Genomic DNA, 17,039 nt, shown 5'->3' on the forward strand with positions numbered 1-17,039 from the left:
GAGAGTGGGGGGACCTCAGGCCCTGAGGCCTCAACCCAGCCTCTCCAAAGATGTTGCCAGAGGATTTTGGTCTTGCCACAAGAAAGAATTCGAGGACAGACCAAACACAGTGGATGAACAGTACGAGCAGGAAAGTTTATTAAAATAAAAGTACACTCTCCGGGTGTGAGAGCTGGTGAGCTCCAGGAAGAGCTGCACCTGAGGGGTCTGGGCTGCTATCTTTGATTGACAGTTGTTAATAAAGGGGTGGAATATTCATTTCTTGAGGCAGGCAGGGATTCCTTGGAAGCAGGGTGGTTTCTTCCAGGAATGGGGTTATGTGCTTTTTCTTCCTTATTTGGTCAGGGGTTTCCTGTCATGGTGATGTAGTTTTGGAATATAGTTGAGGTTCAGTGGGGTGGAGTCCGGAGCCGACGACCAAGAAAGAATTCTTGAGGTGTCTTTGGTGCAAAATGGTGGTTTATTAAAGCACTGGGACAGGACCCGTGGACAGAAAGAGCTGCTGCCCCAGGTTGTGAGGGGTGGCTGATTATATACTATGGGGTTGGGGGAGGCAAGGAAAAAGGAAGGTTTTGAAAGAACTTTGATATGCTAAAGAGGACCTACAAGCTACCTGGGTCCTTGCCATTGTCGAGTTAAGGTTGTTTTGCCCTCTAGTAAGGCATTAACAGTAAGATAATTGGGAACTTCCTGGAGGAATGTTACATTCCTCCTATCACACGTCCTTATCAATGGGCTATAGGTTTAAAAGAAATTCAGTTTTTATTTACATTTCCTTCTGCCTCAGGCTCCCTCAATTTTATTGAGGGTAAGGTGAAGTTAGGGCTTCAGGAAACAATTATGGGTCTCTAGAAGTTAGGCTATTGATAAGAAAACTTCTTCCTTGTAAATCACTAGGACATTTATAAACTAAGGGAGACTCAGGTCTTGCAGGATTGTGATCTCTACAAGCTAACTATTTGTTTTTCCTTTAGGGTAGCCAGGAGTGCCTGAGGAATGTCACATATATCCCGTGGGGGGGGGGGGTGTTGCAGGGTGTCAGCTTCTGCTTTGTCCTCCACTTTCCTTCTGTTCCCTCATCAATGGCACCTGTAGGGAGGAGATTTTTAGTAAGATAATGTAGTATAATGAAGGAATAATGTGAACTTGGCCTGCCAATTTTGTCAGCCATATTGGGCCTATCTGGTTCAATCCGGTTTCTTCTGGTTTTGTTTTGGCGTGTTGCCAGGACAGGCGCCTGCCTTCCTCATAGCTGGCCATGATTTTCTGGCCTCCACACACCTTGATAAAACCTAGCTGTTACAACTCTAACAAAAATGGTTTTTTCTTACAGATATTTATATTTTTCTCTATCAGATGAAGAAGATTCACGCTTCATAGCTAAATATCTATATATAGATATATTTCTGTTAATTACCAGGGGAAGTTTAAGTGTCAATATCTCAAATGGTAAAGCAACAATTACGGTTAGACGCTATCATTATCAGCTACCTCAATGTAAATTAAAAAAGCAGATAAATCCAACACAAAACATATGGACCAGGTGCATTCATGGACCATGGAACATGGAGAATTCAAATTTTAATAAGATGCTGAACAAGTTACCTTCCCTGCAACCCAGGAGGAAATAAGAAAATTTTGAGAAATGTTCTGAATTAATATGTGAGATGAGAGTAGAGGCTTTATCCTGGGGCAGGAAACAGGCTGCAGAAGGTAAGATAAGAAAGAGAAAGAAATTTGTGGAGCTTGCTTTGCTTCTCCCCAGCCATTGCCCTGGAAGAATGACTTACATCCCATATTAGCAGTAACTCAACTCTCCAGTGCTAGTGTACTCCAGAGTAAAATCAGGGCTGTAGGAAAGCCCTGTAAAAGTGAAAAGCTGAGAAAAACAATGGGGCTAGCTAGATGAAGATATGTGATTCTCTTCCCTCTCCAAACCCTCAGAGCCTTGTGAATTACAACCTATGGAGTGTTTCAGCTTCAACTGTGTATCCTTGGAAAACAAAGATCTGATTCAAGGAGTTATTTTCCAGGATTTGAAATGATAAAATACTCTGATGCTGGGGGTGGTGGGGTTCAAGGGTTCATATTTGTTTCCTACATCTTGAGTTTATCAAGCTGAACTAGACTGCAGTCTGACCTACCCCCAATACTCAAAAATCTCATCAAGAGAATCCATGCTTTGCCTTAAACTTCTTATAAAGCTGTAACGCTGGTGAGGACAACACATTATGTTTCTTAGAAGGTCTATTGTTTAAGAGAAACGATTTGTAGGACATATCCTTAAGATCCTTAGGGGGACATTTTTCTAACAGAATAGTTCCCTCAGGAGCCATCTTATGCCTTTCTAACATTTTATATAGTCCCATTCTGCACTTCACCTTTGCTCTAAAGCCTTTTCTTAATTTGAAAACATGGGAAGGCCTGGAAATGTGAAACTTGTTTTTTTGTTTGTTTTTTTTTTTTTGAACTCAGTAAGTACCGTGCTTTTCTATTTCTTATAAATTTTACTTTAAAATGGAATAATTAATTCTTAGTTCATCTCTCTCTTCTATTTTTTAATCATAGCCAGTGAAAAATTTCATACATTTTATCATAGCCAGTGAAAAATTTCAAGTGGTGCTTTAAACATTCTACCTTGAAATCTCCTTAGCTGAATCACCCAGACCATTAGTCACATTTTCTATTTTTTCAGGTGACCATAGGTGATAGGGTTTTTTTTTTTTCTCTAATTCCTACTGACTACCTAATTAAAATCCTACCTCCTCCAGCTTCTAATAGCATGTTCTTCACATTCTTTTAAGCCTCTACCAGTCTCTTCTTTACCAACACCAGGCTTCTGCTAAATGACTTCCTGAGTCCTTTTCACTTTAACTGGCACTCTCAAAATATTGTTCCTTTCACCCAACCACCTGGTCTTTAAGACTTTCCCACGTCTTTTAAATTTTTGCTACAGAAGAACACACTTCAGATACCAAGAAAACCACTCTAACTTAGACGCATTAAAAAACATTGTTTCTCATAAATATGCAATTTTGGCAGGGCTTAGCAAAAAAATATTTCATTTCCACTCAACTCAGCACAAGATGACAAATTAAAATATATGGTTATAATTGTAGATCATTGTGCAAAATGTTCCCCTTGCATATCTATCAGTTTTGCTTCATGGATTGTAAAGCTCCTTTGTTATATGTATGACCATTTAGAATTGTTACATCTTCTAGATTCACTGATCCCCTTTATGATTAGGATATGACTTCCTTTATCTCTGATAAATGTCTCTTCTCTGAAATCTGCTTTTATATTAACATATCCACTCCAATTTTACCTTTGAACTATATATGTCTTTATATTTAAGTCTTCCTTTTTTTATTCAGTCCGATAATATGGGCTTGGACTGCTCACATTTAATGTGATTACTGACATGGATCTATCATCTGCTGTCATCTGTTCTTTGCTCCATTTTCCTTTTTTTCTGCCTTCTTTGGAATTAATTCAATATTTTTATGATTTGATTTAGTTTTTTTCTTGGCATATTAGTTATAATCCTTTGTTTTGTAATTGTAGTGGTTTCTCTAGAGATTATAGCATTCATCATTGAGCTAACAGGTCAGTTCTAAGTGATATGATACTATTTCAAGATAGTGTAAATACTGAAACTTGCAAGCGTATACTCTGATTTCTCACCTCCTGTTCTTTATGCTTTTTGGGGGAGGTTATAAACTTTACATATACATATGCTCTAAATTCCACTCTGAATATTTGTTATTTTTATGTAAATATTATTTTATTTTAAATAATATATTACCTTAAATAGATTTAAGTAATAAAAATATACCTTATTATTATTTATTTACCAAAGTAGATAGTATTTCTGATGTTCTGCTTTCTTTTATGTAAAACCATATTTGCATCTGGTGACATTTTCCTTTCATTCTGCTGGATTTCCTGTACATTTCTGTTTTTTTTTTTTTTCTGTACATTTCTTATAACATGAGTCTTCAGAGAATGAATCTTTTGCTTTTTGTATGTTATCAAACACCATCTTAAAATTATTTATTTTTGAAATATATTTTCACTGGGGATGGTTTTATGCTGGGAAATTTTTCTTTCAGATGTTCAAAGTTGTTACTCCACTGTCTTCTCATTGGCATCATTTTTGATGAGAAATCTGTTGTCATTTTTATCTTTATTCCCTTGTATGTAATGCATCTTTTGCTCTGGCTGCTTTTAATATTTTCTACTTATCACTGGATTCCAGTGATATGCTGCTGTTTTCCTCATGCTTCCTGTGTTTTGGGATTCTTGTGGTTCTTGATTTGTGGTTGTCATTTTCATGCTTTGGAAAAATTTTTTTCCTGTTATATTTGCAATTATCCCCCTCTGCAGGGAAGAGACTTCAATTACATGCGTTTTAAGCCACTTGGAGTTGTCCACCACTCGCTGATGCTCTTTAATTTTTTATTCGTTTTTAAATTTCTATTTATCATTTTGGATAAACTCTACTGGAGTTTAAATGCACTATTCTTTTATCCTGTAATGTCTAAGCTGCTATTAAGCTCATCAAGTTCGTGTTTCATGTCAGATTATGTTGTTTCATAACCAGAAATTTGATTTTAATGTTTTTTATATCTTTCTTGTCTTCACTTACCATATTCTATCTTTCCTCTAACTTTTTGAACATACAGTTAGAGTAAGTGTTTTAAAGTGGTCACTCGTTCTATTACCTGTGTTACTTCTGAGTCAGTTTCTCTTAATGACTTTTATCACCATTCTGGCTTGATTTTTAACGCTTCTTCGGACAAAAAAAAGTTTTTTATTGGATGCCAGACATTGTAGATTTTACCTTGTTGAGTGATGGATATTTTTACATTCATATAAATATTCTTGAGCAGTAATTCAATATTACTATAAATGCTATTGGATACAGTTAGTTTGATCCTTTGGGGTCCTGCTTTAAAAAATAAACCTAAGTGAAAGTAGACTAGTTATTCTCCAGTACCGATGTAAAGCCCTTATGAGTACTCTGCTCTTGACCCCATGAATTATGAAATTTTCCAACCTGCCTGATAGAAATAGGCATGATGCCCAGTCCCATGTGAGTGCTGAGCTCTGTTCCCTCTAATTCTCTCATTTGGTTCTTTCACTGGATTTGGGCAGTTTCCTTATACATATGCACAGATCAGTACTCTGATGAATGCTCAGAGGGCATTGTCCACAGATCTCTGCAGTTCTCTATGCAGGTCCCTCCTCCTTGGCACTCTGCCCTCCTCCCTGACACAGCTGCCTGCCTTTCCTCAGACTCTCCATGTCTTCAACTCTGAACGTTTGCTGGGTTTTGCCTGGGTTCCTTTTCCCTGTGCATTTTCTGGAAGTTCTCTTCAGGCAGGAACCTGAGGCAATAACAGATCTCAAATTTTTGTCTCTTGTTTCTCAGGAATTATTGTCCTTTGTTGTCTGATGTTCAGTGTTTTGCAAACCATCATTTATATATATCATCTGCTTTGCTCTTGTTGTTTCAGGTGGGAGAACAACCTGGCCCCTTTTACTCCCTTTTGGTTGATTTACCACATTTCTTCTTTTTCAGAATTAACTCAAGATAAAACGGAAAAGTAAAGAACTTTTCTCAAATCTATAAACCTTGTGTATTTAAGTAACTGCTGTATCTGTTTCCCTCAAATTCTTGGGAGCTTTAATCATATTTATTTATTTATTTATTTATTTAACAGAGAGAGAGAGAGAGAGAGAGACATCAGGGGGAGGGGCATGCTCCCTGCTGAGCAGGGAGCCCCATGTAGGGCTTGATCCCAGGACCCTGAGATCAGGACCTGAGCCAAAGGCAGATGCTTAACCAACTGAGCCACTCAGGTGCCCCTCTTTAGTCATTTTCACTTCTTCTTCACTTTCTTCACATCCATGGCCATCACCCCACTGACTTCATTATTTTCAAGGTCATCAAAGATACCCTTATTGCTAAATATAATTGACATTAATCTGCCCTTACCTTGCTTGAGCTCTTGCAATAACTGAAACAATTGACCATTCTTTAAAAGATCATTTCCCTTGATACTCTTTCTACTTCCCTGAACATTCCATTTCTTTTGTGAATCTTTATAAACTTACCTGTCTTTTCTTTAATTGTAGTCTTCAGGGTTCTTCACTAGTTTTTCATTTTCCCTCACATTTTACGGTGAACACTTGCATTTCATCCACTTACCCTAAAATGATGATTATCAAGTTTATGTTGATATGCCATCCTTGTTTCTCATTTGTTGCTTCTGATATAATGACTACAAACCTGAAAAATAGCAATTACTCTTAACTTTTTCTTCTTCTACTCATTTATAGTTTATAACCAAGTCTGAAAACCTGGCTTCTAAATTTCTGTCAAATCCACCCATATGAATTCCACATAGCTTCTAAAATCCATCATTATTTCTTGAATTGCTTAATATAAATCTTCCTAATTAATATCCTTGCCTCCAGTTTTATATTTCTTTAACTTATTCTCTACATTGTAGCCAGAGTTATCTTTCTATAACAGCTGTTTGATCATTTCACTACCCTCAAAACCATTCAGTGTGTCCCTATTGCTTTTACATAAATACCCAAATCACCATATCTGGCTTAAAAAAACTTTGCACAGTATGAACATTCCTCATGTTTTCATCATATCTCATCAGTGACCTCTCTTTTCAATCTATGTTCACCAAATTTAGTGACTTCAAAGACATGCTTTATCTTGTTTTCATTCCTATGCACTTATATTTGATATGCCTGAAGTACTTTTCACTGTCTCATCCTGTCGTCTTTTATCTTGCAAATGCCCATTCATTTCTCATGTTGCAGACTCCTCCTTGAGGCGGTCCTCACTGATGCTCAAAACCCGATTAAATGGCTATCTATGTATTCACGTAATATACTTGGCTTCACATATCGTATTATGTATCATTTGACTAATTGCTTTTTCTTCCCTGTTTTGCTTCAGTAAATGTAGACACTGTGCTTATTTTATTTGCTGTTGTAAATACAGCACATGATACAGTACCTACCACATAGACATCCCTTGATAAATATTTTTATTTATCAAAAAATATTTAACATCTGCTTATGTCAAAAATTGTTCTAAGCACTTATGTTACTTTGCTTACAAAAATCACTGCCTAAGGGGCATCTGGCTGGCTCAGTCGTTAGAACATGCCAGTGACTCTTGATCTCAGGGGTGTGAGTTCTAGCCTGACATTGGGCATGGAGCCGACTCAAAAAACAAAACAAAACACTGTCTTTATGGAATTCACATAACTGGATACACAGACAATGAAAAAGAAGCATAATAAATAGAAATTGTTATATTATGTTGTAACATTATAAACATTACATAGAAAAATCAAACAAACCAAAATTTAGAGCATGGAAAGATCAGGGAAAGAGAATGGGTGAGGGAGGGAGGAATTCCACGTAGTCCTCATTGAAAAGGTGACAATCAGCAAATATCTGAAGGAGTTGAGGCATTTATCTATGTATATATCTAGGGGAAAGGTGTGCCAGGGAGAAAATATTGGTAGAAAATAAACACTTAAAATAAGAGTGTGACTGCTGTGCTTGAAAAATAGTATTTAGAGGAGAGATAGCAAGAAAAGAAATCAGAAAGGTAACAAAGATCATATAATTTCAGGACTTTAACTTTTACTCTGAGTGAAATGGGAAACCACTGCAAAATTCTCAACTGAGAAGCTGTATAATCTTACTCATGTGTTTAAAGAACTACTCTGACATTTGTGTTGAAAATGAACTTCATAGGTATAAAAGTAAATATATGTTTCCATCTTAAAAGGTATATTAACTTTCTATTGCTCTGGTAACAAATTAATACAAGCAGTGTCTTAAAACAACACAAATGTATTCTGTTACAGTTCTAGAAGTTAAAAATTCTAAATCAGTTTTATTGGGCTAAAATCAATGCGTTACAAGGGCTGTGTTCCTTCTGGAGGCTGTAAGGGAGAATCTATTTTTTGCCTTTTCTAGCTTCTACAGGCTGCCCATATTCCTTGACCTGGGGTCCCCTTTCAAGCAATGGCATCAGTCTGACCTCTGCTTCCATTATTACATCCTCTGTGACCCTGCTCTTCCTGTTCTGTTTTATACATTGGATCCACCCATGTAATCCAGAATAATCTCTCCATCTCAAGATTCTTAATTTAATGACATATTCAAAGTCTCTTTCGCCATGCATGTAACAAAAGAACAGATTTGGGGTATTAGGAAGTTGACATCTTTTAGGAGGGGTATTATTTTGCCTACCAGAGAAGGCTAGCCTAGTAAGCTAGGAAAGAGTTTGGGGATCGGACCAGAGCTATAGAATGATGCAATAAGAGATGGATACCCAGGTGTAGAAACAGATATACTTTTTATTTAAATACGGCAAACATTTAGTAAAGTACAGGAATCTTAAGTATATATTCGATGAATTTTAATATATATATAAACATCTACTTAACACCTCTTAGATTGTGTTACAAAACATTTCCAGAATTCCCTTTCATTCCTTCCCCTCAAAACAAACAAACACACAAACACTCCACTACTTTGTCATCTATTAACATAGATTTTTCTTATTTCTTATAATCTTATTTTTCTTATTTTGAAACCATACATAGTTTCTTTTCTTGTGTCATTTTTAAGTTTAAAATTATATCTTGGAGATTCATCTATGTCATCACTCAATAGTATTACACTGCATAAATATATGACAATTTATCCCTTTATTAATGATATTCAGATTAGGGCTTTTATGACTGAGTATGGTATGAACATTCCTGCATGGGTCTTGTGGTGAATATGAACTGAAATCCCTTCCCACACCATAAAAATCAATTCCACATGGGTTATAGACGTAAAAAGAGTCAATATTCTACAAGTAAACTAGACAGAATAATTACCTCCCTACAGAAAGGTTTCTAAACAAGAAACCAAAAATAATAACCATGAACAAAAAGCTGGACAAATTGGTTATATTTCAAAATTAAAGGCAACAGGATTTCATGACAAAGAGAACATGGATGGCAAATGAGACAGAATCAGGTTTGCTTCTAGGTTCAGCCTTGGTAACTGGAAAGGTAAAAAGAATTCAAACAGACAATTTTGAGCTAAGTTTTGGAGATGGGCAGCCATTTCATTTTGGACATATTGAATTAGGTATGTCTATTAGATACTCAAGTGGAGATATCAGAAAACTTGCTATATGACTATGTGGTTTATAAGAGTTATCTCAATTAAAGATCTAACTTTGGACATGAGAATGTGTAGAATCACCAAAATGGTATGTGGAGATAGAGAAGAGAAAAAAATCAAGGAACTTAAAGATATTCCAATGTTAAGAGGCCTAAGGGGGAGGGAGGAGGAGAAATCGAAAAAGATCAGTAAAATAAAACAAACTAGTCCTCCAAGGTAAGAGAAGAAATTTAACATTATCTCTGAGGAGTGATAAAATGTTGCTTTGTGCTAATAAATAAGATAAGTCTGACAGTGTGGGGACTGTGGTTATGTTTATAAAAACAGTTCCGGGGCGCCTGGGTAGCTCAGTTGGTTGAGTGTCCAACTTGGTTTCGGCTCAGGTCATGATCTCAGGGTCGTGAGATTGAGCCCCATGTTGGGCTCTGTACTGAGCATTGAGCCTGTTTAAGATTCTCTCTCTCCCTCTCCCTCTGCCCACCCCCATGCTGGCTTTCGTTCTCCCTCGCTCTCTCACTCTCAAATAAATAAATCTTAAAAACATAAAAATAAAAACAGTTTCATTGGAGGGGTAGCAGCAAAATCCTGTTTGGGAATACTGATTGGAAAATGAGACTAAAAGAATTAAAGACAGTGAATATAATCAGTGGCAGTAAAGAAATGGAGTGTTCTTTGGTGGAAAAAGCATGCTCAGAGCTTTTTCTATAGTGAAAAGATGATAGGGCTTTGGATAACAAGTACTAGTATGGTGGGAGAAATGTTAGTAAGGTTTGTAAAGTGAGTGCATTGTAAAGATAGGAGAAGGTTATCAGAGATGAGATGTAGATTATGGAAAGATTGGAATTTTTGGTAAAGAAAAGATCTAGTTTTATGAGCATGAAGTATAAGGCTGATGTAAAGTGCTGGATCTTTGGAGGAGGGGAGTTCAAGAGACAAGAATCTAGGATATGGAAGGTTTATCTGTGATGTGTATTTGGAAAGTACCCAGAACTTCTATGAGAGTAGTATTGGAGAGAGTGACAATGAGGCAGGACCTAAAATTCACTGAATAATAAGGACAAATGATCCACGTTAGGAAGAATGGTGAGGACTGGTTACTTACATCATCTAATAATGTGAGATTCAAAATTGGATAATTTAGAAAAAAAGAACAATATTCAGAAGGCAAAAATGAGCTAACAGGACACTTACAGCACCTGAGGCTCACCGGAACAAGTGGTATCGGAGGAAACAGCCGCAACTCTGGAGGACTTCAGGGACACAATACCCTTATAGGAGATACAGATAAGGAAGGCCAGATTTTTATTAGATCAGCAAATTAAGGGAAAATTCAGAGAAGAAGTTAATAATATAGCATAGAGAGCAAGATTCAAGTTGGAGTGTGGGGTAAATAGAAGGGAAAGAACCAGGGATGTACAGGGCTTCAAAGGGATTGGATGGCAGTGTGAGAAGTAAAAGATGACCTGGGATTCGGGGGCCTGCTATATTCATGGTTAAAGGCAAGGAATAAGATCAAGATGATATTAGTCCTGATGGATTCAAGAAAAATATCAGTGAAGATACTGAGTGACGATACTTAGCTTGGGAATTGATGGCAGCAGTAGAAGACCAAGCCTCATGCGCACAGTCATCTTTACTCCGCTCTCACCTGTACTCTTCAGCCCTCTTCACGGGAGAAGATGAATGACTTAGTTGTTAAGAGAATTTATCTTTGAAAGAGGAAAACCTACACAATATTTCAAATCTGATAGAATGTAATTTCATACAGGGGAAGTTAGATATTCTAAAAGATCAGTGGCTTTTAGGCTATTGTAGCATGTGGCTATTATTACCTCCCATTTAATGTGAGAAGAGGTTTGTACCAGTGTATCCTTGGAAACCTCTGTGAATAGGCATTTCAGGGAGGGCAGTCAGCTTAACAAGCCACAGCCTTACAAAGAAAGTTCTTAGAGAAAACATTTCTAGTCGAGAGAGAGGTCAGCTCTGTTTCCTAGGTGGCACATTCTTCTTGATTCATCTTGGGGAATATAATCTCTCCTTCTCCGAATCAATAATACAACTCTCTGGGGGTGGAGAAGCAATGCTATAACATCTTAAGACCAACCAGGGAACGTACCCAATGAAGACGTGAAGGATGAACTGCAGAATTCTTTCTAAATGATGCTTTGAAGATGAGCTTCTCTGTCACCTCTTACAAAGCTATTATTTAAAAGAGTGCATGTAAATATGCGATGTTTTTTTATAGTCATATAAGGAATAAATGAGAACGTGGTGAAGGAAGAAATGTCACCATGATACCAAAGACTGTGGAAAATGACAAAACTCATCACAGATTAAATCACAAAGAAATAGAAACTAGAAGAAAGAGAACTGAGATGAAATGATTGGCCACAAGCAGTGTTAGTCAAGGATCAAAGGAAAAAGAAGGTCTATATATGAAACTGTCAGACTGAACAGAAACATTGTTATTGGTTTCTAAGTTTTGGGTGAATATGGATCAAAATGCCTGTGTCAAAGCAGCCAGCCTATTATGGGGTACTTAGAGAACTTGAAAGGGAAGCAATCTAGAGAAAGTTTGTTCTAAGGAGGATCTTGAAAAGTTACCATTTACTAGCATAAAATATCTTCAGGGCAATTATCAAAAGAGGGGTTAGATATCATTACAAAAAGGAAAAGTTTAGAGAATCGAGAAAACTTGTTATCTTTGTATTATTATTTGTTATTTGTAGGTATTTTCCATCCCTGGAGCAGAACAGACAATTTTAATAATAACAAATAGAACATTAATCAGAAAATTCTAGAAGTGGAAGAAATAAACCCAAACTAAGACACAGCAAGGACAACTGAAACCATATTACACATTAAAAACAAAAAACAAACAAGCAAACAAACCAAACCTTTCTGTTCTTTCCAGGGAAAAGAACGATACATGTTACAGTAAATATGGAAAAAATTAATTAATTATATTATATCACAATTATACTAATTTAGGAAATTAGAGAGTTTGGAATCACATGAAAATACTAATGCTTATCACATGACACCTTACACAACATTTAGAGATTATTATTATTTTCAAGCAGTAAAAAATAAGTATGAACAGCTGCTTTGTCCTTGAAACTGTTTTAGGTGCTCTAGGAATATAAATATTACCAGAAATATATTATTACTATCATAGAAGATATGTGCAGCTCCAAACTAAGCTATGTTCAAGCTTAGAAAATGAGTACAGTAGTTGAAAAATGAAATGACCAGTGATGGGTATTAAGGAGGGCACATATTGCATGGTGCGCTGGGTGTTATACCCAAATAATGAATCATGGAACACTACATCAAAAACTAAGGATATACTGTATGGTGACTAACATAACACAATAAAAAATTATTATATAAAAAATAAAATAAAAATAAATTGAAGCATTAACTAAAAAAAAAAAGAAAAATGAAATGACAATTCTGTGCATGAAATGAAAGGTAACTGGGAGATCTTCACATTGACGAGCCTGGGGCAATGGCTTACACAGCATAGGCAAAAAACATGTAGAGGCCCAGAAGAAAAACCAAAATGATATGTGAATGATTGTGTGGTTCAATACACATAGCACATAGTATATGAGAAGCAGTTTGGAATAAAGACCACTCTATTTGTACCTTAACACTATGATTATTCGTTTTTGTCGGAGCCATTATACTGCTGTATAGTCTTTAAGAAAACCACTCACAATGGGCTCCTGGGTGGCTCGGGCAGTTAAACCTCTGCCTTCCTCTCAGGTCATGATCCCAGGGTCCTGAGTTCAAGCCCCGTGTCAGGCTCCCTGCAGGGAGCCCCTTCTTTCTCTGCCTGCCACTCCCCCCCTGCTTGTGCTCTCTCTCTCTCTGTCAGAGAAACAAATAAAATCTTAATTAAAAAAGAAAAAAAGAAAACCATTCACTGCATTCTTCAAATATGTATTTACCTATTTAAAATAATCAAATATACACTGGCCTATTTAATATCTAAGAATGATATAGCAATTAATTGGTGTAAAGTTCATATATGTGATAAATTAATTATACAAAATTATACTGCAGTGAAAATATTTTATGATATCTCTATGTCTCAATATGAGTAATTGGCAGGAGTTTAATGCCATGGAAATAAATAACATGTGACAGAAGAGTTAGATTCACAACAGACCCTTAGGGCATGGAAGACACAAAATAGCAATGTATGGATTACAAAGTCTTATGTAAATAAAATTATAATAAAGAGGAAGAAAATAGAAACAAAATTCACGATAGTAGTTGTCTCCATCATAGGAGACGAAGATGATAGCATCAAGAGAGACAAAAAGTGTTAGAAATGTTATCGTAATGCTCCATTTCTTGAGCTGGATATTGAGTAAATACGTGTTAATTGCACTGCAATTATGTATGTCTTACACAAATTCCGTGAATATGCTTTTGTTTGCACTTGTATTTAATTAAAGTAATTTAAAATTAGGTGAATTACTCCATAAGTAATGACAGAATAAATAAACAGTCCACAAAATTATTGTATGAAATATCCATATAAAATATAGGGATGGGATTTTTTTTAAGGATTGAGAGGCAGATCTGGAGTGATAGGATTACTTTTAGTAGATTAAACTTTGATTTTAATAGGGTTTAATATCAATAGGAATCTACTTTCTATTAATCATGACTATTCTTCTATATACTATTTCGTAGTATTATCCCAGGCCGCTTAAAAACTTCTAGCTTTAAGGGAACTCACAGGACTTTTGTAAATAATCTGTCTAGAAATAATTAAAACTTGTCATCAGGAGTAGAAGTATCATCTAATGCTGCTGACCATAAACGTTAATACTGGCTCTAGTTCAGGCACTACAAATAGAATCTTGAGGAAGTCAGTCCCTCCTGACTTTTTAAAATGTATTCAATGAGTTTGTCACATGAGGTCTCATCAAAGGGTTTCTCCAGCTTGAAGATTCTATGTATTTCTGAACTCCTAGAGTATCATGGAGTGAAACTCTTTTGGGATGACCTTAATTTGGGGGGGGAACTGCCTTGATTTTTAATTACTGTACTGATACTACTCTGAGACAGAATGCTATAAGGTTTTTATCGTATCACTCACTGAGAAAATCCAATGTTAAATAATGATGCATGTTTTAATAACTCATTGACTAATTGGATCTAGTAACTGAGGAAGTTACATAAATGAGAGAAAACAATAACAATTCTATGTAGTACAAGGGCTAAAATGAGGTATTTTTGATAATTCATTCCCTGCTATATTCATATTCAGCTTAGAATTATGATCTCAAACCATTGAATATGCATCTATAATTTAGTATTCAGAAAACGTGCTGGGTAAGGTTAATAAATGTCCATAAGACTGTTGGAAACACCATTTAATTATCTTCATTTTGTGTATTTACTCTGTTTTGGACTTGAAATGTATTGTCTATATCTTGTGTTTACAGCTTTTTCTTGGAAAATGCAGATTAACATGTAAATGAAATTGATTATACAAAGCAAAAAAATCATAGCTTCCTTATTCCAAAAGAAAACAAAATTAAGCTACATAATTGCAGACTTTTATAACGTGCATCCGCAATTACGCAAGAGAAAACACTAAAACCTACAGGTAGTAGAGTAAATAAAAATATTACTTGGCTTATGTTTATATCTACAATTTCTTCAATTGTAGGTGAACGTTAGATAAAATACATGTTCTTTTAACATTTATTTTTGCTCTGTGAGTTTTGTTTTTTTGAGATTTTTCTGTTATTTCAAAAGAAAAATGGTTCAACATTCCAAAGTGAGCTTGTATTAGCAGAAATAAATATTTAATTTAATTTAAAAATGTTGCCATTATCTATTCTAAATACTTTGAGCTCTTTCCCTATAATAATAATTCCCCCATTCTCCCATTTTCCTAAATATTTTGAGTATTCAGTTGTTTTTTAGAAATGCCTTTCTAACATGAAATCTAGAAGATATTTATACACACATAGGTAATATACATGTATAGATGTATGTATCTCTATGTGAATAAGTGTATATATGTATATGTAAAAATGAGGATATACACAGAGACATACACATGCATGTATATACACACAAACACAGGAACACATACACACACACACCCTACTTTGTTTAACGTATTTTCAGTCCAAGAAAATAAATGTTAAAAAATCAATAAGTTTAAGTAGATATTTGGAAGAACTAGATTTTTCAGAAAATAAAGAATTTTTGTCTTATGGTTTACAATAATTTGAGTTTACAATGATAAGTTTTCATAAAGTATGGAGAAAGAAAATGTCTTTTTTGGTGAACCAGCTTCCAGTCTAATTTCTGTTTAAGATGAAAATTGCGAGCTTTTAATGTATCAGTTTAACTTTAGGCATTTATTATCAATACTTTTATATTTGGAAGTATTTATGTAGTTAATTTAATAAAATATAATTTAAAATATATTAAAAAGTATTTTTAAATGATTTGATATATAACCATAAAAACAGTCATAAGCTCTAAAAAAATACAATATATTTTTATCAACTAAAAGGTGATAACATTCAAATACACCAATAAAAGGATCTCCCAACACTTCTTCATTCCCCACACAAACACATGTATTGTGTGTTTCGAACTTAACACACTTCTGAACAATTTATAGGTTAACAGAGTAAATTGTAATAAAATAATTTGAAATAAGATGACAATAAAGCCCAAAATGTTAAAACTTGCTAGTAATATAACTAGAAAAGCATTTATTGCAAAAAAGTTAATTATAAGAAATTTGAAAAATCCAAAAGCTAGAAAAAAATTACCAAATATATATAAAAAAAGTAAATAATTGCTGAAGTAAACAAAGCAGAACATAATAAAATGAAAAACAATAACAAAAACTGATGGAGTTGCTAAAACAAATAACAACTAGAAAAACCAGGCAAATTAGCACAAAAAGACAGCACAAATATATAAGATGAAAAAACAAAATGAGCAATACTTCTGAATAACTTTATGCCACAGAGCTTTAAAATTTAGAGAGGCTCTATAGGTCTCTAGAAATAAAATATTGATTATAATTTTTCCAGTTGTAGATGACTTGAAATGTATTAAAAAGAAAAACTGTTTTCAATCATACACACATGTACACATAGCACCCACCAAAATAGGCACCAAAATGAGTTTCTCTAATGATTCTAACACCAAAGATAAGACCTATTTTATACAAAATCTTCCGCAATATTAAAGAAAGAAAAATACATATTAGGTATGGTATGTATAGTATGATTCTAGCACAGCCTAAAAACATCAGTGTCGATACTTAGTAAGGACAGCCTAATAAAGACGATTAAAGAACAATCACACTTAGAAGCACAGATGCAAACATCCTAAATAAAATAATAGCAATGGTTAGTGTACAATTTGAATTTCTGGGTGTACAGTAAGATGTATTTGTAACAAAAAATAAACTAAGAAATATGAAATATCACAACTGATAGTCTTTAGTAGGTGACTTAACCTACTGTCACTCACCATGGTTATCATAGAGTTAGAAATAATCCGTCATAAACTTTTGTAGAAAATCATATAAAATCATTCTAATGGACAGTAAAGAAACTCAAAAATTCAATATTAATTCTTAATGTGAACTCTTGGCAGACTAGTGAAAAATAGGAACTTCCTTACATGATAAATGTATCACTCAAAAAATGTACTACAAAAATCTTACTTGCGTATAATTTACCTTGAAAGTAGGAACAAGAAAGGATGTCCAAATTACTGCTGGCGTTCAATATTTTGTGGGGATT

General features: G+C 34.8%; 1 long non-coding RNA gene across 1 annotated transcript in view; it reads right to left on the bottom strand.

Annotated features, from left to right (window-relative positions):
• Positions 1–451: 451 nt before the first annotated feature.
• The window catches only part of LOC130543396 (uncharacterized), a 175,742-nt gene continuing 159,154 nt past the window's right edge, over positions 452–17,039 (bottom strand). Inside the window, exon 3 of the long non-coding RNA XR_008958709.1 lies at positions 452–1,089. This is a non-coding gene — a long non-coding RNA (uncharacterized LOC130543396). The remainder of the gene's footprint in view (positions 1,090–17,039) is intronic.

The sequence above is a fragment of the Ursus arctos genome, unplaced genomic scaffold, assembly GCF_023065955.2.
Source record: "Ursus arctos isolate Adak ecotype North America unplaced genomic scaffold, UrsArc2.0 scaffold_12, whole genome shotgun sequence".
Classification (NCBI taxonomy): Eukaryota; Metazoa; Chordata; class Mammalia; order Carnivora; family Ursidae; genus Ursus; species Ursus arctos.